Source organism: Kogia breviceps, chromosome 1, assembly GCF_026419965.1.
Source record: "Kogia breviceps isolate mKogBre1 chromosome 1, mKogBre1 haplotype 1, whole genome shotgun sequence".
Taxonomy (NCBI): domain Eukaryota; kingdom Metazoa; phylum Chordata; class Mammalia; order Artiodactyla; family Physeteridae; genus Kogia; species Kogia breviceps.
In genome coordinates, this window is record NC_081310.1 from 120307032 (window position 1) to 120331031 (window position 24000).

General features: G+C 39.6%; 1 protein-coding gene and 1 pseudogene across 4 annotated transcripts in view; one reads left to right on the forward strand and one right to left on the reverse strand.

Moving 5' to 3' along the window:
• The window catches only part of MTF2 (metal response element binding transcription factor 2), an 86249-nt gene that overhangs the window by 56795 nt on the left and 5454 nt on the right, over positions 1–24000 (reverse strand). The window lies entirely within an intron of this gene.
• On the forward strand, positions 1237–23125 carry LOC136793132 (transcription factor-like 5 protein; annotated as a pseudogene).

Consider the following 24000-nt stretch of genomic DNA (forward strand, 5'->3'; position numbering starts at 1 on the left):
GCCTGAGTTCAATTCCTAGGCAAGGAACCAGATCTCACATGCCTCAACTAAAAGATTCCGCATGCCACAACGAAGATCCCACATGCTGCAACTAAGACCTGGTGCAGTCAAATACATAAATAAATATATATTTTTTAAAAGACACAGCAATGTTTTATTTAAAAATATAAAGAAGAAATAGCTAAAAGTTAAAAATAGTTGCCTCTAAGAAGGGTAGAGGGAACAGATAAAGCAACTGCATCTTTTTGGTTAAAAGTTTTTAAATGTTACAACTATTTGATGTTTTATACTCTTAGTAAGTAATACTTTGATGAATATTAGAAATTAACCTAAGAAGGGTAGAGGGAACAGATAAAGCAACTGCATCTTTTTGGTTAAAAGTTTTTAAATGTTACAACTATTTGATGTTTTATACTCTTAGTAAGTAATACTTTGATGAATATTAGAAATTAACTTTAAAAATATAGAAAATGATAAAAGTGAAGAAAAACTCTTGGTAACATCAACATCCACAGCAGTGTTTCCCAAAGGGTATCCTCTGGAATAACAGTTCTACATGAAAAAAGCAGAACTAAATGTAGTTCTACTTTTTTCATGCAGTTGCTACATGAAAAAAATAATACCATGTAAAGTGGGGGGCTTTTTCACAAAGGATTACTTTGAAGCCTTTAATATGTTATAACACACTTTAGTATTTCCTTAACATGAGACCACAGAACTCCCCACACTCCCTTCCCCTTGAACCAGCTCAAAAAACTACTTTTTTAAGTCAGCAGTTCTCAAATGTAATTAGGTCTATAGACCAGTGTCAATCTATAACAAAGAAAAGCAAAGACAATATATTGAGCTTTAATTGAGTTAAAATTAATCACCTTACTGACCATTCTGCATTTTGAGAGCACATCCTTCTTACATTCTTAGAGCTGAAATACCTCTTTTACGAAATAATGGTGATATGTGGCAGTTTTTTTAAGACATTTCTACTTCCCAAAATAAAAAGCTGGCAACCCTAGGTCAGTACACTACCTTCATCCCACCAAGAAAAGCTAAAGGTTTGTGCAAGTCAAATCTGGGAATCTTCAGAAACCTTTTATTCAAATGATGAACAAAAAAATCCTCTGAGGAAAGGAGTCACCACAAAAAAAGAAAGATAATATATAGAGAAATATCATTAAAAAAAAAAAGTTTCCGCGCCCCCGCCTGCCCGCCCATGCATCCCACGCAGTTGGCGCCGGCATGTCGGGCCCCAGGCAGTGGGAGCCGGAGCCGCAAGGCGGGGCGGGCAGGCGGGTGGGCCGGCAGGCCCCAAGGGCGCAGACTCGGCACTGGGCTCGAGGCGGGGCTGAGTTTCACGACCACCGACCTGAGCCTTGTGGAGATGACCCAGATCGAGTACACGCAGTTGCAGCACATCCTCTACTCGCACATGGGGGCAGCGGCAGCCGACGGCGAACTCGAGACGCGCCTCAACTCGGCCTTCCTAACGGCGGCGGCGCGGGGCGCGGCGCCCGTGTACCTGGTGCTGTGGCCGCCTGCGCTGGCTGATGGCGGCTTCGCAGGCGCCAACCAGTGCCTGGGCCACATCGGCTTCCAGGAGCTGCGGCTAGCTGAGCTAGCCGGGCGCGCCCCCCGCCGCCGAGAAGACGCCGGGCGCCGACAGCCCGGGCGCCGGCGCACCCCGGCCCAAGGCGTGGAGGGCGCGCCCGAGGCGCGGGCCAAGTAGGCTGTGCGCGTCCGCCTGGAGGACCGCTTCAACAGCATCCCAGCCGATCCCCCGGAGCCCGGCATGGCACTCAACAATTTGGTAACTCTTATTCGCCATCCATCCTAATTAATGAATGTTCCTCTTCATCAGCGACAAAACAAATGTACATTGGTGAAAAGTAAAACTGCTGGGCTTCCCTGGTGGCGCAGTGATTGAGGGTCCGCCTGCCAATGCAGGGGACACGGGTTCGTGCCCCGGTCCGGGAGGATCCCACATACCGCGGAGCGGTTAGGCCCGTGAGCCATGGCCGCTGAGCCTGCGCGTCCGGAGCCTGTGCTCCGCAACGGGAGAGACCATAACAGTGAGAGGCCCGCGTAACCGCAAAAAAAAAAAAAAAAAAAAAAAAAAACCTGCTGCTGCAACTACCGCTCTGCAATTTACATACCTTCTGTTTACTGCAAATAGTTGCTCTACTAGTGGAAATTCTAATCTTTCACAAACACAGAGTTCTAGTAACTCGTGTTCTGTACTTGAAACTACCAAGCATCAGGATATTGGATTGCCGAGAGCATTTTCTTTCTGTTATAGCCATAAATTGAATCCACTAAATAGACTAGGTAGTGGAAACAAAGCTTTGCCTGAGCAGGTGTGGATTAAGTGGAAGCGCTATGTAAACAAGCAATAAATAAGAGTCGGAGTAGGACACAATTGGACACAAACATAGAACGAAGAGCCCTTGGAGAGCTCCAGAATGTGGGTGAAGGCTCCAGAATGTGGGTGAAGGCTCCAGAGCAGCGCAGGGTGCTTGGCAGTCGGGGGAGTCGTCCCAGGCCACCTTCGGGGAGCAGACCCAGAGCGGGCCCCAGGCGGGCAGGTCCCAGCACAGGGAGAGGCACAACCGCATGGAAAGAGACAGAAGGCGCAGAATCCGCATTTGTTGTGATGAGTTAGTTGAATTTTTTAGTCGAGTTGAATCTTTTAGTCCTGTTCTGCAACGCCGAGACCGATAAGGCAACGACTCTACAGTGGACCACAGCGTTCCTGAAATACATTCAGGAAAGACATGGAGATTCTCTTAAAAAGGTTAGTATCTAGGCCAGGAGACTTTCAGAATCCTGTAAATGTATTAGTGTTGTTATTTATCCTTTTTCCTCTAAGATGTCCCAAACTGTCCTTTGTTTCCTGGAACCAAATGTCAGATGCTGAGTCCAGTGTGAATAATACCCTGCTCATCACTTATCAAGGTACTAACCACAGCCTGGATTTGTGGTCAGCTAGCAGTTAGGCACCTGCTCTGTGGAGTGGATTGTTTGGGGGCTTAAAGGGGTTTCAGAGACCTGCCTGTAGGATATATTTTTTTCCCCCTCAGAAGATGTCGTGAAGGGATAAGGCACAAATAGAAAAAAAAAAGAGGCAATTAAATGTCAAATAAATAATCTGGATTTCAGACATGTTCAGAAGGCATAGAAGAGACACACTGCGGCCTCGGGGATCGGGGCGGGGGGGGGGGGGCTCGGGGGCTCAAGCATCTCAGTTCCTTAGTACAGCCAGCTCAACCTTGACCCTGTCTGTTTGGGCCTAGGAGCCACTGATTCCCTGCAAGCCAGCTGGGATCCCAGAGGGAGCGGATGCTGGGTGTGAGTGAGGGTCCCACCTGCCCCCTCCTTGAGGGTTCATATGAGAGAACATTCCCTGCACTGGCTTCTGTGCTCTGCCTTGGGGGGACCTTGGGTCCAAGTACCGGCCTCAGAACCCTGGGGATCAGGGCGCGTGGGATGAGGCCTTAGTGAAGAGCGTTCTGGTTTTGCTGCTGTGGTCCTGGCTATCATGTAGTCGCTGCAGTTGATGGCAGCATGAGTCTGATTAGAGAACCAAGCTGAAGTTGGCACTATAAACGTGGAACCTTTTTAAAAAGAGCCTTCCGTATCTAGATCCTGGAGGAGCAGCCGGCCGAGCGCCCCAGGCTGCCTGGAATGAGGCCCCTTGGGCTAAGTGCTAAGAGTTTGTCTTCTCCGTTTCCCTTTTCTGTGCCCACGTGCATCTCCATCTTGTGTGTTTCGTAATTTCATCAAGTTCCTTATTTTCATTGTATATTTAATTGCCTTTTAAAGCAATACCTGTGTCAAGTTTGTGCTGATTGGATCATTTATGGTTATTTATAATGTGGTTACTCTTTAACATTTTTTAGCGATAGACTTGGTTTATTTTAATAAAATAAAGCTTTTATATTTTAAAAAATGAAAAAAAAAAGACAACTAAGAAAAAGGGAAAAGTAGCGTATCAGATGTACCTAATAGGTTTAGGTAAAATAAGTAATAAAAACTGTTTATCGAAGTTAACAATTCCAGTCACATATGATCATTGAGCTTAAATGCCAGACAACATGGGGTTTAGAAGCAAAGACTAACAGGTTAAGTTTAGCTTACTCTTTCTAAAAGCTTAGCTCCTCAAGGAGGTAAAAAGACGTTTTGGGGTGGGAAAAAAGTCTGAGCATTAATACAAGCTACTGGTTGCAAGAATGAAGAGGCTGTTGAAACTAGATTATTTTTTAACCATAAATATTCATATTCTAACAAACCTATTCTCTTTCATACACTGATGATTAAGTCTGAATCTTCTGTGAAAAACATATATTAAAAGCAGACTCAAACAATTTTCTAGAAATTTATGACCTAATAACTTCAAACAAATGGAATCTGCATTTCAAATTACAAGTGAAAGAAAATATTTCGCTTTCTAAAACTTTACACAGTGTCTGGCACCAAGTAGGTACTTAATAATTATCTCTTGAATAAATTAATGAAAGCCTATACTTACCAGTACACATACTAGTTAAAAAAAGAAAAAGCTACCAGGCAAATATCACTATCCTATGAATACACATATACTACACAAAAGGCCAAAAATTGCCCTTAATTTCACCTCACTTGAAGACAAACTAAAAGCAGAGGCAAATTCTCCACCCCAACCTCGAGTTCGGCCTGTGCCCTGTAGAGTTAAAAATAGCTTAGCCGGCTAACAGGTCAGGAAATGACAGAAGTGTTTACAATTTCAGTGAGTGTGGCTTTGGCTCTCTTCATGAAATTATAGAAAATATACTTAAAAACCTTAAAATTTAGGATAAAATATCAGTTTTATAGAACACTTCTGTATGCTCAAGCTTTTGCAATAAGTATATATTTTGTGATCATAAAAAGATTTTTATAAACTATTAAAAAAGATGGTTAACTTTTTAAAGAATTGTAAATGACACTTACATTAATATATCAAGTGTTTTCAGAATGGCAAAGAAATACCAAACATTTAGAGAGAGTATAAGATTTCAAGAATATACTAGATTTTTTTAAATGACAGTTGGTTAAGTCTTTTCATCACAACATCCACAGTCATCTAAACTATTTGTGCAAATAGAAAACAGAATGTCTCCACAATGACATTTTATTATTAGCTAGTAATATTAGTTTGCAGGTCTCTGATGATATATTAGTTGTGAGATGATTAGTTATCTTGCATAGAAGTTCGTTCTATTGCATACGATAGCGGGTAACTACAGATAGATTTAAAACACCAAAACCAACAATACTAATAATATACATAAAAACTACAGATTAACTGTATTAACTGTGAGTTAAATATATATTCACGTTCAAGTCCAAAACTGGTAAGGTTGATTGCAATACATAAATGAAACTCCACTAAAAATTCAGCCAAAAATGAACTGAATGGAAAGTTGAGAATTTTCATTGTAATCCTGCAGAATTTGGTCCTCCTGCAGAATTTGGTCCTAAAACCAAACAGAACTGCAGTATCCTTGCTGCAAGCCAACAATGCCCTAGAGTTTAAAAGTTCCAATTCCTGGGTTTCCCTGGTGGCGCAGTGGTTTAGAGTCCGCCTGCTGATGCACGGGACACGGGTTCGTGCCCCGGTCCGGGAAGATCCCACATGCCGAGGAGCGGCTAGGCCCGTGAGCCATGGCCAATGACCCTGCACGTCCGGAGCTTGTGCTCCGCAACAGGAGGGGCCACAACAGTGAGAGGCCCACGTAGCGCAAAAAAAAAAAAAGTTCCAATTCCTAAAAGAAAAATATGAACTGGATCTTGGATAGTACAACAGAACAGACAGATTTTAAAGGGCTTGAAAACATCTTCACCTTATTATACTGTTTAACTTTCTCAGGATCATTCACATCTCATTTCTTCCTAATAACAATGCCATAAGATAGGAAGGGGAAACTACTCTTCCCTTCAACAAACAAGAAACCTGTAACTCAGAAATAAAAATCACTTCCTGGGCTTCCCTGGTGGCGCAGTGGTTGAGAGTCCGCCTGCCGATGCAGGGGACACAGGTTCGTGCCCCGGTCCGCGGAGCGGCTGGGCCCGTGAGCCATGGCTGCTGGGCCTGCGCATCCGGAGCCTGTGCTCCGCGGCAGGAGAGGCCACAACAGTGAGAGGCCCGCGTACCATAAAAAAATAAAAATCACTTCCTTGACTAACACAATATTTTAAGTCAACTATACTCCAATAAAAATTTTAAAAAACAATCACTTCCTTGAAGATCTAAAGAAAGTCACATCATCTCTGAAACAGATGAAGTTATTCTAGATATTTGTCATTTTGGATCCTAAATATGAAATGAAGTCACAAAATATAGTGGGAAAGCCAAGAACATTTTCAGACTTAACAAGTGGTGAAATCAGGTCATTCATTACCACTAACAAGCCTTCTGTCCATAGTATATTTAACCACAAGGCTTCCACAAGCCTAATTTACCAACGATGAAATGTCTTTCTGGAGATGGTTCAACTTGGATGTTAAGTTTCCTGGGTAAGAACAGCTGGCTGTCCCTGATTCTGACACAGTAAAAAGTTCAAAGACAACCAACTGTCTCTATTTTACTTTTTCAAACTTTTGTGTATAAGAGTCTCATATAGATAAATACAAAAGGAGTTTTATAAATAGTTCCAACACTAACAAAACTGGGGCATTAAGATATTTAGAGGCTTCCCTGGTGATCCAGTGGTTAAGAATCCGCCTTCCAATGCAGGGTATGGGGAACCACATGCTGTGGGGCAACTAAGCCCACACATTCTAGAGCCCGCATGCCACAAGCAGAGAGCCTGAGCACCACAACTACTGAGCCCGCACACTCTAGAGCCCACGTGCCACAACTAGAGAGAAGCTTGCGTGCCACAACAAAAGGCCCCGCATGCTGCAAATAAGACCCAATGCAGCCAAATAAATAAATAAAATTTTTAAAAAGATATTTATTAGGCTAAGGAACTATATCCAATCTCCTGGGATAAACCATAATGGAAAAGAATATTTTAAAAAAGAATGTATATATGTGTATAACTGAGTCACTCTGCTATATAGCAGAAATTAGCACAACACTCTAAATCAACTATACTTTAATGAATTTTTTAAAAGATATTAGGCTAAAAATGCTACAAATAAAGTATCACATGTTACTTTTCTCCTCTCATAGGAATATTACATCCTTGCATCTCAATATCTAGCCATACGTTCCACCTTTCAATTCTTCAAAATCAAGATCTTTCCCACCCAAGACATTCATACATATTGTACCTACTCCCAAAACTGCCCACCCCAACTCCTCCATTCTTTGAATAGCTGATTCTTCTAAGTAATTATATCAAAATAGTTGCACTCTACAATACTATCAGAGAAGTCTTATTCTTTAAAGCACTTATAACATATTTAAATTTCTTTTTTCTCAATTCTTTATTTTGAAAGTTGCCAAATATAGTCAAAACATAATAATCATCAGTATACTCTTCACCTAGATTCACCAATTAATATTTCACATTTCTCTCCCTCTCTCTCCAACACACACACACACACACACACACACACACTTTTTTGCTGATCCATTTGAAAGCTACAGACACCATGACACTTCAACCAGCAAATATTAGCATGTACCCCCTTAAAACAATGATCTTTCTCCTATGTAGCCACAAGACCATTATAATTCGCAGCAAATTTAACATTAATATGATCACCTAATGTACAGTCCAAATTCTCCCATTTGACACACAAAAAAAATGTTCTTCAAAGTTCTTTTCAAAACCTAGGATCTTAGTCAAGGTTCACACATTGCATCTGTCATGTCTCTTTTGCCTCCTTTAATCTCAACTTTATCCCTGTCCTTGTTTTGTTGTTTTGTATTTTTAACACTCAACATTTTTTCATGTCAGCTATCTTGGTAGCATGCTACGCGTTCTGGATTTGCCTTATCCTTTCCTCATGATTAAAGTTAAACAGTTTTAGCAAAAACACTACATAGGTGATACTGTGTGTTTACTTGTTTCCTGTGTGTATGTGTCTGTGTGTGTCTCCCTCCCCACTCCCTCCTCCAAAATACTGCATACTCCACAAAAGCGGTGAAAATGTCTATGCTGTTCCACAACATATCTCTAGCATGTAAAACTATATCCCACATTATAACGTCCTCAATAATATTTGTTGAACAAATAAGAAAATAAATTCTCCATGGCATATAGCATTAAATTATAGTACTTTCTTCAAGATGAGCACCCAACAGATATCTGTTGATGTTAGTTCATGATTAAAAGGTAGGGCTTCCCTGGTGGCACAGTGGTTCAGAGTCCACCTGCCAATGCAGGGGACACGAGTTCGTGCCCCGGTCTGGGAGTATCCCACATGCCACGGAGTGGCTGGGCCCGTGAGCCATGGCTGCTGAGCCTGCGCGTCCGGAGCCTGTGCTCCGCAGCGGGAGAGGCCACAGCAGTTAGAGGCCCACGTACTGCAAAAAAAAAAAAAAGGTAATGTCATTAGGATCCAAAACTACATTATAAGGAGAATATTTTGAAATTCAGTATAAATGTATTTTTAGTACTACGTAAGTGTTCTTAACCAGAGCTGCATAAACTACTCTTCTGTCTAATAGAGAATTCATGAACTGCTGCTATCAAAAAGTCCTCAACTGTCAATAGAGGGGTTCAAGTTTCCATAAAGAAACTTTAAACTGTGAGGAGGAAATGATGATCTCTCTTCTCATTGAAAACTGGTTTATTTTGTTTCTATACGTTTTAAAACATCTTAATATTATAAAACTATAATTCTTAAAAAAAAAAAACTCACCTAGGAATAGTAAAGCAGTACTTGTGCCAGATAGTCCTTAAAGAGCCAAGTTCTTTTTTTGGTGTGTATTAATAACTTAGCATATGTCTAGTTATAGCACCTAAGCTTTTTGAAAAATATGTGTTTACCATTTTTCTCCTATGTACACACTTTCAGAAAGAAGAACCTGGTGGAAGGTCTGCTGGGGCACTCAATTCCTTCACTCACAAGGTAGAGTTTAATCACAGAAAACAGAAGCTACAAATATTAAATACCTCAACTTTCTCCCACCCCTTTTCCCCTAAACCTATCCACAAAAGCAAGTACCTAATAAGCTTCTCTAAGAAAGACAAGCGTCTTCTCTCCAGTATGAGAGCGAGATCTCGCGTTGAGAATCTCACTTTATCAATTACTGCCTTTCCTTTATTTTAAATCTCCAACTCTCCTTGGTGTAAATCTGCCGTAACCAAAATCAAATTAAAAACAAACAAAAGTCTTTACAAACTACATCTCCATTTTTCTCATTCTTTTCACCAATAAACTTTAAAAAGCACACTCCACTTAATCCATAGCAAATTGACAGTTCAAATTAACAGTTGCATCAAAGACCTCCAAATGACCCAATACCAGTCAATGCTCTAATTTCAGTTCTCATTGTACCCAAATCTTTACGTAACTGATGATCATGACATACTGCTTGAAATTCACTTCTCTTAGTTTCTAAAATACTCCTCACCCCTAGTGCACGACTCTTCTCCCATCTATCTGACATTTCCTGTTACTAATTCTTCCTCCTTTGCCAACCCTTTAAATTGGTGGAGTTGCCTAGGGTTCCCTCCTCTTGTGCTACATGTTCTGCTTGTCCTAAGTAGTCATGTTCTCCTAACGCTTCACCTAATTTTTGTCTGTTGACAATTTCTAAATCTTTCATCTCCAGCCCCATCCTATCTCAAAAGCTTCTGACCCTCATTTGGCACTGCCCACTAGACACCTCAACCTGGATTCTCCCAGCACCTTTACCTTAACAAAACTAACATTCTCTTCAAATTCCTCCCCTTTCTCCAGTATTCCCTATCTCAGTTAATACCATTACTATCTGACCATCTCTATCTAGAAATTTGTTATCCTTGATTCCTCCCTAACCATCCAAATATTCACCAAATCCTGCTGATTCTCCCTTAAAGACCACCTCCCAAATATCGCCTATAACCACAGCCTTATTTCAGATCATTACCAGCTCTCGCCTGCACTATTACCATCAACTCCTAACTGATCTTTTTGCCACCAACCCCACCACTTATTTAATGCACTTTCAATTTGCTGTAAGGAAAACCTGTTTTAGCCACTTACTCCTTTGCTTAAAGAGCTCCAATGGGCCCTATGCCTAGAGAAGTCATTATCTAAAGGACATATAATTTTCACATTTTAACTCTATGAAATGCAAATCTGTCTTACAACTGCTGGTAACTCCTAATCACTAACTAGCCAAGCAGCAGCAGCAAAGTACTCCTCACTGCCAGTGCATATGCATACAATAAGAACACCAGAATCAAAACAGAGAGAATGGGTATCAGAAGCCACTGGGGAGAAAATATTGGAGAAAATACTGAGGCACCTTTTATCCCTCCGGGAAACAAATGATTATGGGTGAAGTCAGGGTACACATAGTAAATCAGACATGTTCAGCTGGTCTCCTAAGGTGAGAATCAAGAAAAGACCTGCTCTACTTCACTATAAACCTGCAATAGAAACCAGCAGCAATCTTTATATAATTATTTTAATTCTTATATAGATTAGTTTAGGAAATACTATCACCAATATTCATGATGGCAACAAAATTGACACTGTGAGGGAAAGTTATGCTATAAAACTCAAGTAGTGATTCAGAATCCACACACACACACAAAAATATTAGAACTAATAAATCAGTTCAGCAAGGTTGCAGAATACAAGATTAACATACAAAAATCAAGTGTTTCTATATACTAGCAATGAACAATCAGAAAATGAAATTAAGAAAAAATTCCATTTACAATAGTACCAAAAAGAACAAAATATTTAGGAATAAATTTAACAAAAAAGTGGAAGGCTTGTACAATGAAAACTACACAACAGAGAGAGGAATAAATAAATAAGACCTACATGAATGGAAAGTCATCCCATGTTCATAGATGTTAACATTGTTAAGATGGCAATATTTCCCAAATTGATGTAAACATTCAATGCAATATCTATCAATATCCAGGTGCCTTTTTTGCAGAAACTGACAGACAGATCTTAAAATTCACATAAAGCAGGGAACACAGAATACCTAAATAACCTTGAAAAAGAATGACAAAACTAGTTTAAGCATGCCCCAATTTCAGAACTTAAAGCAAACGTAATCAAGATGTTATGATACAGGCATAAGGACACATAAGTGGAGGGAATGAAATTAAGAATCCAGAAACAAACCCTTACATTTATGGTCAATTGATCTTTGAAAAGATTGCCAAAACAATTCCATGGGGAAAGAAGAGTTTTTTAACAAATGATTCTAGGGAACTGGTATTCACATGTAAAAAGAATAAAGCTGGAAACCTACCTCACACCATACACAAAAATTAACACAAAACAGATCACAGACTAAATGTAAGAGCTAAAACTATACAATTCTTAGAAAAAAAGCATAGGAGTGGGCTTCCCTGGTGGCACAGTGGTTGAGAGTCCGCCTGCCGATGCAGGGGACACGGGTTCGTGCCCCGGTCCGGGAAGATCCCATATGCCGTGGAGCGGCTGGGCCCGTGAGCCATGGCCGCTGGGCCTGCGCGTCCGGAGCCGGTGCTCCGCAACGGGAGAGGCTGCAACAGTGAGAGGCCCACATACCGAAAAAAAAAAAAAAAAAAAAAAGCATAGGAGTAAATCTTTGTGACCTTGTGTTAGGCAACAGTTCTCAGATATGACATCAAAAGCACAAGCAAAAAAAGAAAAAGGGATAAATTAAACTTCATCAAAATTAAAAACTTCTGTGCTTCAAAGGACACCATCAAGTGAAAAAGACAACCCACAGGAGAAAATAATTGCACATCATACATCTGATAAGGGACTTGTATCCAAAATATACAAAGAATGCTTACAACTCTCAGTAAAAAGAGAAAATAATCCAATTTTTTTTAATAGGCAAAGGACCTGAATAGACAGTTCTTCAAAGAAGGTATTTAACAGGCCAATAACTACAGAGTTTAAAACATGCTCAACTACATTAGCCATCAGGGTAATGCAAATCAAAACCACAATGGGATACCACTGCACACCCACTAGGATGATTATAATCAAAAGGACAGACAAGTACAAGCAAGGATGTGGAGAAACTACAACCCTTAATTGCTAGTAAGGCTGTAAAAGGGTGCAGGGTCTTTGGAAAATGGTTTGGCAGTTCCTCAAAATGTTAAACACAGAGGTATCGTCTGATCCAGCAATTCCACTCCTAGCTACGTATCCAAGAGAAATGGAAGCATGTGTCCATACAAACCCTGTACATGTATGTTTACAGTAGCATTACTCATAACAGCTAAAAAATAGGGGAAAAAAAACCCCAATGTCCATCAACTGATGAATAAACAAACTATATGTCCATATAATGAAATATATTTTAGCCATAAAAAGGAAATACTGATACATGCTACAACATGGATGTACCTTGAAAACATTATGCTAGGTGAAAGAAGCCAAACACAAAAGGCCACAAAATGTATGATTTTACTTATATGAAATGTCCAGGATAGGCAAAATATAAACCCACAAAGTAGATTAGTGGTTTTCAGGGACTAGGGGGAGGAGGTGGAAATGAAGAATGAATGCTAACTGGTATGGGGTTTCTTTTGGGGGTAATAAAATGTTCTAAAATTAGATAATGGTAATGATTCTACACTCTATGAATTTTTTTAAAAGACACTGAATTGTATACTTTAAAAGGATGAATTATAATAACATATGAAGTATCTCAATAAAAATGTTATTTTTAACTGTTTTTAAGTAATTCAAAACAAGCAAATTTTTAACAGAAAGAAGTCATAGAAATACCTTAACCCAATGTCCTTTATACTTTCCTTTTTGTTTATACAAGAATGATAGATAATAAAAAGCTGTCTTTCAATCGGCATAAAATAAAAATTCTACATGATAAGCTCTGTGTTCCAGCTTAATAGGGCCTTTTCTTTCTTAATGATACACCAAATAATAGCACATCCTGCAACTGTCGGCATCTCATAGTTGATGAAATACAGCATTTTTCAGAGTTGTAATGAGTATCTTGGCAGGAAAAAACATTTTTCATTTTGTGTAATTATTTTAGTGCGTATTAAAAATATATTCATTCCGGGCTTTCCTGGTGGCGCAGTGGTTGAGAGTCCGCCTGCCGATGCAGGGGACACGGATTCGTGCCCCGGTCTGGCAAGATCCCACATGCCGCGGAGCGGCTAGGCCCGTGAGCCATGGCCGCTGAGCCTGCGCATCCGGAGCCTGTGCTCCACAACGAGAGAGGCCACAACAATGAGAGGCCCGCGGACAGAAAAAAAAAAAGTGTATATATATATATATATATATATATATATATATATATATATATATATTCATTCCTAAACTGAATGGTTATTGCTTAGAATAAAGCTAAATGAGTTAAAGTTAATATAAAGAAAACCATTTAGTAAATAATAATAGAGATACTCAGATATGGCAAGAAATCATTTTGGCAACAAAATTAAGAATCACATTGGTCAAAAGAATAAAGTTTAAATCCCTACAAAATATAAAATGCTTTCGTACGTTAACCTCTCATACAATCCTCATTCCCACTCCCCAATATTTCAATCACAACAATAATTCATTATTTCTCATTATTCCTGTGAGACGACGTTGTCAGCAAACACACCATAAAGGGCTTTATCTGTTACGTCTGGAACTTATAAACATTACAGGCTCACTCAGTATTCACATGATATTAGTTCCAGGACCCCCACCCCCACCCCTTCTCCCCTGACCCCTCAGACACCAAAATCCAAGGATGCTCTAGTCCTTCATATAAAATGGTATAGTATTTGTATATAACCTATCTTCCCATATACTTTAAATCATCTCTTGGTTACTTATAATACCTAATACAATGTAAATGCTGTGTAAAGAGTTGCCAATGCAAGACAAATTCAATTTTTGCTTTTGGGAACTCTCTGGAATTTTTTTCCTGTATATTTTCCATCTAAGGTTGGTTGAATACATGAATGCAGAACCCCACAGATATGAGGGCTCAATTTTTTTTTCCCACCTTGGCCCAATGTTCCTGAAAATCCCATTAATAACAGCAACTCACTACAGCAGGGGTCCCCAAACCCCCGGGCCACAGACCGGTACTAGTCTGAGGCCTGTGATGAACCAGGCCGCACAGCAGGAGGTGAGCGGCAGGTGAGCAAGTGAAGCTTCATCTGTATTTACAGCCAGTCCCCATGGCTCGCATTACCACCTGAACTCCGCCCCTAGTCAGATCAGCTATAGGAGCACAAACCCTACTGTGAAATACGCATGCGAGGGGGGATCTAGGTTGCCTGCTCCCTATGAGAATCTAATGCCTGATGATCTGAGGGGGAGCTGAGGTGTGATGCTAGTGCTGGGGAGCAGCTGCAAATACAGATTATCATTAGCAGAGAGGTTTGACTGCACAGAGACCATAATAAATCAATTGCTTGCAGACTCATCAAAACCCTATTGGTGAGTGGCAAGTGACAAGCTGCATCTGGTGGCAGGCTTTATAGTGAGTTGATGTACTTCAATTGTACAGCTGCACCTGGTGGCAGGCTTTAAGTCAGAATCCGACACTTATTTCAGTCCGCACATGACCTGCCCATTGTTTCATTTACTTCTGTCCGTGCCTCTTTCCTGCACTGCGCACTTGTCTGAGTCACAGTTTTGGTAAGCCCACAGGCTAACCGTAGACAAAATGAGTAAAAAACAAACGTCACTGGAGAGCTTCTTTGAAAAGGGGGAAGACCCAATGATGAGACAGCAAAAGACTCTAAGACTGCCAACAAAAAGAAAGCTGCATTTAAAAGAAAATACCAAGAATGCTACTAAAATTATGGGTTCATTCCAACAGGTGATTCACATTCTCCAAGCCCGCTTTGTATAATATGTGGCAACCGGCTATCCAACAAAGCCATGAAACTTTCAAAACTGCTTTGCCACATGCAGACCAAGCACCCTGCATTAAAAGACAAGCCTTTGGAGTTTTTCAAAAGAAAAAAACGTGAACACGAAGAACAGAAGCAATTATTGAAGGCCACCACTTCATCTAATGTGTCTGCACTGTGAACATCATTCTTAGTGGCTAACTGCATTGCTAAAGCTAAGAAGCCCTTCACTATTGGTGAAGAGTTGATCCTGCCTGCTGCTAAGGACATCTGTTGTGAACTTTTAGGAGAGGCTGCAGTTCAAAAGGTGGCACGTGTTCCTCTTTCAGCTAGCACCATAACTAGATGAACTGACAAAACAGCAGAGAACACTGAGGCACAACTGTTAGAGGATTAACGACTCACCATGGTACACAATCCAGGTTGATGAGTCTACCGATGTTGACAAGGCAACAATACGTGTTTTTGTTCGATATATTTTTCAGGAAGATGCGCATGAGGATATGTTAAGTACACTTTTGTTGCCAACCAACACCACAGCTGCAGAACTGTTCAAGTCTTTGAATGATTACATATCAGGAAAACTGAACTGGTCATTTTGTGTTGGTATATGCACGGACAGAGCAGCTGCCACGACTGGACGGCTTTCTGGTTTCACTACTTGGGTCGAAGAGGTCACTTCTGAATGTGAGTCTATGCACTGTGTCATCCAGAGAAGTGCTGGCTAGCCGAAAAATGTCACCTGAATTTAACGTTTTACAGGATCTGATTAAAATTATCAACCACATTAAAGCACATGCCCTTAATTCACATCTGTTCATGCAGCTCTGTGAGGAGATGGACGCAGAGCACACACGTCTTCTCTTATACACAGAAGTGAGATGGCTTTCTAAATGTAGATCACTGGCCAGAGTTTTTGAGTTATGAGAGCCGCTCCAGAGATTTCTTTTCGAAAAACAGTCACCACTGGCAGCACACTGCAGTGACACACAATGGGTCGCAAAACTTGCTTACTTGTGTGACATATTCAGCCTGCTCAACAAACTATATCTGTCATTTCAAGGGAAAACGACAACTGTGTTCAGGTTGGCAAATAAAGTTGCTGCATTCAAAGCCAAACTGGAATTATGGGGGCAACAAGTGAACAGTGGGATTTTTGACATGTTTCAAACTTTAGCAGAGATTTTGAAAGAGACTGAACCAGGGCCTTCTTTCTCCCAGCTGGTGCATGATCACCTATCTCAGCTTTCAAAAGAGTCTGAGCATTACTTCACAACCACAAAAGACCCCCAAACTGGGAAGGAATGGATCCGCGACCCATTTGTGAATAAGCCGGGTGAATCAACTTTGTCCGTGCTAAAAGAGGATCGACTGCTTGAGATCGCAAACGACGGTGGCCTTAAAAGTATGTTTGAGACAACTTCAAATCTCCATATGTTCAAGGCAGAATACCCTGAGACTGCCACAAAAACACTGAAAAGCCTGCTTCCATTTCCAACATCCTATCTTTGTGAAGCAGGGTTTTCTGCAGTGACAGCAACCAAACCAAGATTACAGAGTAGAATGGACAGAAGCAACACACTTCGGGTGTCACTGTCTCCCATCACCCCCACATGGGACCATCTAGTTGCAGGAAAACAAGCTCAGGGCTCCCACTCTGCATTATGGTGAATTGTATAATTATTTCATTATATAGTATGATGTAATAATAATAGAAATAAAGTGCACATTAAATATAATGCACTTGAATCATCCCCAAACCATCCCCCCACCCATCCACCCACCCTGGTCCGTGGAAAAATTGTCTTCCATGAAACCGGTCCCTGGTGCCAAAAAGGTTCAGGACCACTGCACTACAGCATTAGTTAGTTCTCTTTCCTTTAATTACTACTCCCCTTCCCCCTTTTACTGAGGGGAGGAAGGGACTATTTTTAAATATACCTCCCCATGTTCCTGAGATGTCACCATTCTTGAGCAGCATCTCAAGAACTGGCTGCCTCCTCTACATCTAACCATCATTGGTATGACCAGCTGCTGGCTTTGGGAGCAAAGGAAGGAAAAAAAAAAAAAAAAGTGAGTGTTCAACTCACAAGGAGAGTGCCTGAAAAGAACTATGAAGGCTGAATGAGTGCTGGTGTCCCAATGTCTTTCACATTCTGGCACATGGGAAGCAGAAGGGAGCTAGCAACCCACATTTCATCATGAATTAAACCCTGCCATGCCAGGTACCCAAGCATGTATTGCCTCCTGATTTAATAATATTGAAAAACTACAATATAAAAGACAAAGCCCAAGAAAACAAATTACAAAGGAAACAATCCAGGAACAGAGAACTTAAAAAATAAAGTCTAGGAGCTTCCCTGGTGGCGCAGTGGTTGAGAGTCCGCCTGCTGATGTGGGGGACACAGGTTCATGCCCCGGTCCGGGAAGATCCCACATGCCGTGGAGCGGCTGGGCCCGTGAGCCATGGCCGCTGAGCCTGCGCTCCGCAACGGGAGCGGCCACACAGTGAGAGGCCCGCGTACCACCAAAAAAAAAAAAAAAAAAAAAATTAGGTCTACTTTGCATACTGCTCATCACATGCCTTTTTTTTTTTTTTTTTTTTTTTTACAACTTAACAGTATATTTGAAACATCTTTCCATATCTAGAAATATATTCCACAGCACCTTTTTATCTTTACTACTTAATATTTATTTTACATTGAGATACAATTGACATACACTATATTAGTTTCCTATATACAATATGATTTAATATTTATATATATTGTTAAATGACAACAAAAGTCTAGTTAACATCAGTTAGCAATAAGTCTAGTTAACACCAGTTACCAGTTACAATTTTTTCTCCTGTATGAGACTTCTAAGATCTACTCAACTTTCAAATACACAATAGAGTATTAATAACTACAGTCACTATGCTGTACATTACATCCCCATAACATTATTTTATAACTGGAAGTTTTTGTACCTGTTGACCCCCTTCACCCATTTTGTGCAACCCACACCCACAGACCACAACTCTGGCAACCACCTATCTGTTCTCTGTATCTGAGCTTGGGTTTTTTGGTTGTTGTCCTTGTTTTAGATTCCACATATAAGTGAGATCATACAGTATCTGTCTTTCTCTGTCTGACTTATTTTACTTAGCATAATGCCCTTAAGGTCCAGTCATCATGTTATCACAAATTGCAAGATCTCATTCTTTTTTATGGCTGAATGATATTCCATGACACAAACACATACACATCCCTACCTCATTTTCTTTATCCATTCATCCACCAATAGACACTCAGGTTGCTTCCAGGTCTTTGCTATTATAAATAATGCTGTAATGAACATGGGAGATATATACAGTTGACCCTTGAACAAGCAGGAGGTTAGGGGCACCAACCAACCCCCCACCCCCACCATGATGCACAGTCAAAATCTGAGTGCTGCTATCTCTGCCTCAAAAACAAAGGAACTGATAAATGACTCACCCAAGGTCAGGAAACTGAAATAGTCTTGGATAGAATCATAATCAAATCCTAGTTTTCTGATTCCACATATTGTGATCTCTAATCAAACACAAACTTTCCCCCCACACTTAGTTAATTTAAAGACCTATAAAATGAAAATACAGATACTATATTTGTGGGAAAAAATTCACATAAAGGTGAATCCACACACTTCAAACCTGTGTCATTCTAGGTCAACTGGGTATCTTTTCGAGTTAGTGTTTCTGTTTTCTTGAAATAAATACCCAGAAATGGAACTGCTGGATCATATGGTAGTCCTATTTCTAATTTTTTGAGGAACCACCACACTGTTTTTCATAGTGGCTGCCCCAATTTACACTGCTACCAACAGTGCCCAAGGATTCCTTTTCTCTACATCCTCACCAACACTTGTTATTTCTTGTCTTTTTGGTAACAGCCAATCTAACAGGTGTGAGGGAATATTATTTTTAAAATAATAATAAAAGAAAATTTCCCAAGGTTGAAAGGAGACAAAAATCTTCAAAATGATAGGACTTTCAAAATACTGATTTTCAAAAACCCTAAATTTTCACGAAATTGCATAACACTGAAAACAGAAGACTCAATAAGCTTCCAAAGAGAAAAATCAAGTTACCTACAAAAGAATGAGAATCAGAATTAGAGTTAAGATTCTAGAAGATAATGGACTGCCTCAAAATTGTGAAGAAATGGGCTTCCCTGGTGGCGCAGTGGTTGACAGTCCACCTGCCGATTCAGGGGACACGGGTTCGTGCCCTGGTCCGGGAAGATCCCACATGCCGAGGAGCGGCTGGGCCCGTGAGCCATAGCCGCTGAGCCTGCGCGTGCAGAGCCTGTGCTTCGCAACGGGAGAGGCCACAACAGTGAGAGGCCCGCGTACCGCAAAAAAAAAAAAAAATTGTGAAGAAAAATAAAGTTCAAACTAGAATCCCAATCAACCAAACTAAATTTGAAAAAAATGAAGGCATATAAAATAAATGTTAAGATCTTACACCAAGATTTGAGGATTTGGCTCTAGTAAAGTGAGGAAGTATCCCCCAAGAAAGAAAAAACATGGGATGCAGGAAACAGTGCATCCAACCCAAGAGAGCAACAGAGAGAATCCCCACAATGGCAGCCATGAAAATAATCTAGAGCACAAACAGTCTGGACCAGAAAAAGAAAGAAAGAAAAAAAAAAAGGTTCCAAAGAGTGGTGCTTGAGGAAAAAGGAGGATTAACAAACTAGAAAGTTTAAGACAGTTTAAGACACCAGAAAAATTTACAGATAAGACAAAGGCAGAGAAAACCTGAAAAAGTGTTAGAAATTTTAAGGGAAAAAAGCGTTACAAGAAAGGAACTGTAATCATGGTTCTATCCGGCACAGCAGACGATAATATTTACTTGGTCAAGATCATATGAAAGCTGCTTATTAATCTTCAACCTTTAGAATCAACTATAAACAAGACAGATAATTATGGCTAAGAAGAGAATATTAAATGTTATCAAAATTTAAAACAAAAGCAATGTGAAAATGACAAAAATTGAGCAATGGAAGGAGGAAGAGAAACCAAAGCAAAGGAAGGGAGTTTAATAATACTTGCCTTACAAGGTGGAGGAATAAAGTCCAAAACTGATGGGATATGAAAAAAGGTTTACATTTAACGTTAAGGAACTAACCAGTAGAAAACCCAAAAATTGCAAAGGGGAAAGAAAAGAAATGTAGGGCATAAGTGAACTGAATCTTTATCGCAGCATAATCTTTATGTCTTTATACAGCAAAATGTCTAAAGTGAGTAAATCAAATAGTAGTATAAAAGTATCACTTAGCATTATGGAGACAATAAGCAGAACAAAAGAATATAACACTTAAAAATAAAATAATTCCCTCTCAAAGCAGGACTGAGGAGGCCTGAAGACTATAGCTGTTCATTTAAATCCTTCTGTTTCTATACTCTGATATTTTTAGTCAACTACATGCATTACCCCACTAAAGGAAATTTTAAAGTGTTTAGCATAAGTGAAAAATATGCTTAAAAAGAAGGCAATGAGACTTAAAAAGGCATTTTTGGTAGCTGAGTGATACAGATTACTTTTTAAAGTTTTTTAATATTTAAATTTTCTACAATGAGTGTAGCATATATATATCTTTATTAATAAAAGTTTATACGAGAGCTGAAGTTGAAACTATTTTTTCAAAGAGCTTGGCTACATAAAGGAGACAGGGCTACAAACACCTGGATAAGGATACAAAGTTAAGGTGAATGGCTTTTTCTGTTTTTAAGTATGAAAAGTCTTGACCATGTTTCTAATATGAAAGGAGGATATCAAAAGATAACTGAAAACACAAGTCAGAGAAATTGAATCTTTAAGGGAAAGACTAGTCTTGAATCAAAGAAGGTACATTTCTTCTGATGTCAGGTTGGGTACATTTATAGTTAAGTTGGTAGACGTGAAGATAGGAAGTTGAAGCAGTTCATCGTGGGGTTTTTTGTTGTTTTTTTAAACATGTTTATTGGAGTATAATTGCTTCACAATACTGTGTTAGTTTCTGCTGTATAACAAAGTGAATCAGCTGTGTGTATACATACATCCCCATATCCCCTCCCTCTTGCGTCTCCCTCCCACCCTCACTATCCCACCCCTCTAGGTGGTCACAAAGCATGGAGCTGATCTCCCTGTGCTGATCTCCCTGTGCTATGCAGCTGCTTCCACTAGCTATCTGTTTTACATTTGGTAGTATATATATGTCAATGCTACTCTCACTTTGTCCCAGCTTACCCTTCCCCCTCCCTGTGTCCTCAAGTCCATTCTCTACGTCTGCATCTTCAGTCCTGTCCTGAAGCAGTTCATGTTTGAAAGCCTCAAATTTTTTTCCAAGAAGAGACAAAAATCTGCTTAAGGAGAGAAGCCAGGAATGCTAAACACCCTGCAATGCATAAAACCACCCTAACTCCCTAAAGAAAGAGTAGACTAAAGAAGCAGGTCTCAAGGTATGGTACCTGGGGATCTATGAGCTCTACAACATACTAGCTAATTTCAAAATAATATTAAGACATTATGTGCATTTTTCATTCTCCCAGAACTGTGGAGTTGAATTTTCCAGGGACTAAATGATATGTGATGATTTCACTCTTAAGATTAATGGAGTGTACACATATGTATTCTCATTTTTTAATTTTCTGAGTTTTAATTTATAATCAGTAAATATTAATAGGTAACTCATGTAAAAGTTCTTGGGGTCCTCAAGAATTAAGACTGTAAAGGAGTCCTAAGACCAAAAAATTTGAGAATCACTGCACTAGAGAATTCTGTAAGGATATTCTAAATTTTTAATCTTTGCAAATAACTACTTTTTGTTTGTTCCTCTCTAATGAACAGCAACAAAACTCTTGAAACAAAAAAACTGAAAAACATCATATTCTGCAGCCTATTTTTGAAAAAGAAAAATCTAAGAGATGAATTTAGACATAAAGTAGAAAAGACTGAAAAAAATAGAAAAGAGGACATTCAGGAGAAACTTGACTTGGGGAAGGATTCTATCCCCCTCAACAATTCTCATCAACCTAAAGGAAGAAGAGTGCCTATTGTTTTCATTATAATCTAGAAACTTATGTTAGTTTTAGAATGTTCCTAGAAGGTCATTTACTTCCTAGCTAACGAAAAAAAAAATCCCTCCTTATAATATCCCTAAATAAGATGATCATCTAGCCCCTGTTTAAACGCTTCCCTGAAAGAATTCTCTATCTCACAACACCTAAATGCAATTTTATAAAACATTTAACAGGTTCACAAGGTTCGCAGACTACAAAGTTCCATTAACTACTTTATTAACCACTTACTTAAAAGATTTTAAGTGAGTGTGATGGAAACACTACTAAAATATTTTTCTTTTTCATTTCAAGTATGAAAAACATGCCTATTATTAGTCTTTCCTTTGTATAGCTCTTAGTAATGTTTTAATAAGAAGTGGTAAGTTTCTAAACTTGAGCCTAGAACAAAATTTAGTACTTCTTAACCCTGGCTGCAAAACAAAATCAAGTGGGGAAAAAATTGTAAACACAAACGTATATAAAAGCCTGCACCAAATCTCTCAAATCAGAATCTCTAGGGTATGAGTTCTAAGAAACTTGTCTTGTTTGTTTTGGTTTGGTTTCTCGGTTTTTTATTGATAGCTCTATGGGTGCTTATCTTACATCAATTAGATCTATCAGCACTGGTCATCCCAAAACACCAAGGGCCAGTATTTTCAAATTTTAACTAAATATTGTTTTAAAAAATTCAACATCTGGTTCAGTAATACTTCTAAATATATTATACTCAACAGCGTACATGGCAGTTTAGTTAACATGTCTGAAGTCATAATTATGAACAGGGCAAAATAATTTATTCATTCAGTATTAGACATACTCATCATCTGGAGAGGAAAGTTGTAGAGGATGTTTTTAGTGCATAGGTTTCATTACAGGTATACCTGATTCTCTTGTTCTATACAACAACTCTTCTGGGAAAAGATTCTGGAAAATAATACTAACCAATTACACTGCACCTAGAGTTTATAAAGTGCCTTCTCCTTTATTTTCCTTCTTGACACTCCCAACAATCCCGTGAATAACACATGTGGGTACATCCCCATTTTACAGGTAAAGAAACTAAAACTGCTGCGGATCTAGCAGATTAAACAAAGACCCCAATTTTCTGAGTATACATTCAGTACTTTCCAGTAGACACCTGTCTCTTTCCACTCCACCCCCCACTACAACTTAAAAAAATTGTGGGAGCTTTTTCTGCAATGTAAATTTCACTAGTAAGGGTAGAGAAAAACAAACGCGCATCTTTAGTTTGTTTTTAGAACCTGACTAACCGAAAGCAAACCAATTTGACCTGTTCTTACTATGCCTGCTTTGGTCCACTTTTGTCCCCCTAATTTTTATTTTTTAATCAAACATTTTAGTCTGAGATAATTGTAGATTTATATGCAGTTGTAAGAAATAATAAATTCCATGTAACTCTTACCAAGTGGAAGCATCTTGATGTAGCATTTTATACTACAGAGTAATATCACAACCAAAAATATTTGATACCAAGATACCAATATTTCCATCATCACAAGCATCCCTCACATTGCCCTGTACCATTAATTTTTAAATCCTCATCTTAGGCAATATTTGGAAGTAAATACTCATTAAGTCCCTACTCAGTTTTATCCATTCAAAATAAGAGAACTGTCTTCATAAGCCATTAAAAATACCCTTCGTGCTTCCCTGGTGGCACAGTGGTTCAGAGTCCGCCTGCCGATGCAGGGGACGCGGGTTCGTGCCCCGGTCTGGGAGCATTCCGCATGCCGCAAAGCGGCTGGGCCTGTGAGCCATGGCCGCTGAGCCTGCGCGTCCGGAGCCTGTGCTCCGGCTGAGCCTGCGCGTCCAGAGCAGTGAGAGGCCCGCGTACCACAAAAAAACAAACAAAAACCTTCATGTTACACAAAGTACTGGTTAGGATTGTCACCACATAATGTAAGATTCTTAAGACACTACTACAATATCCTTTGCATAATGG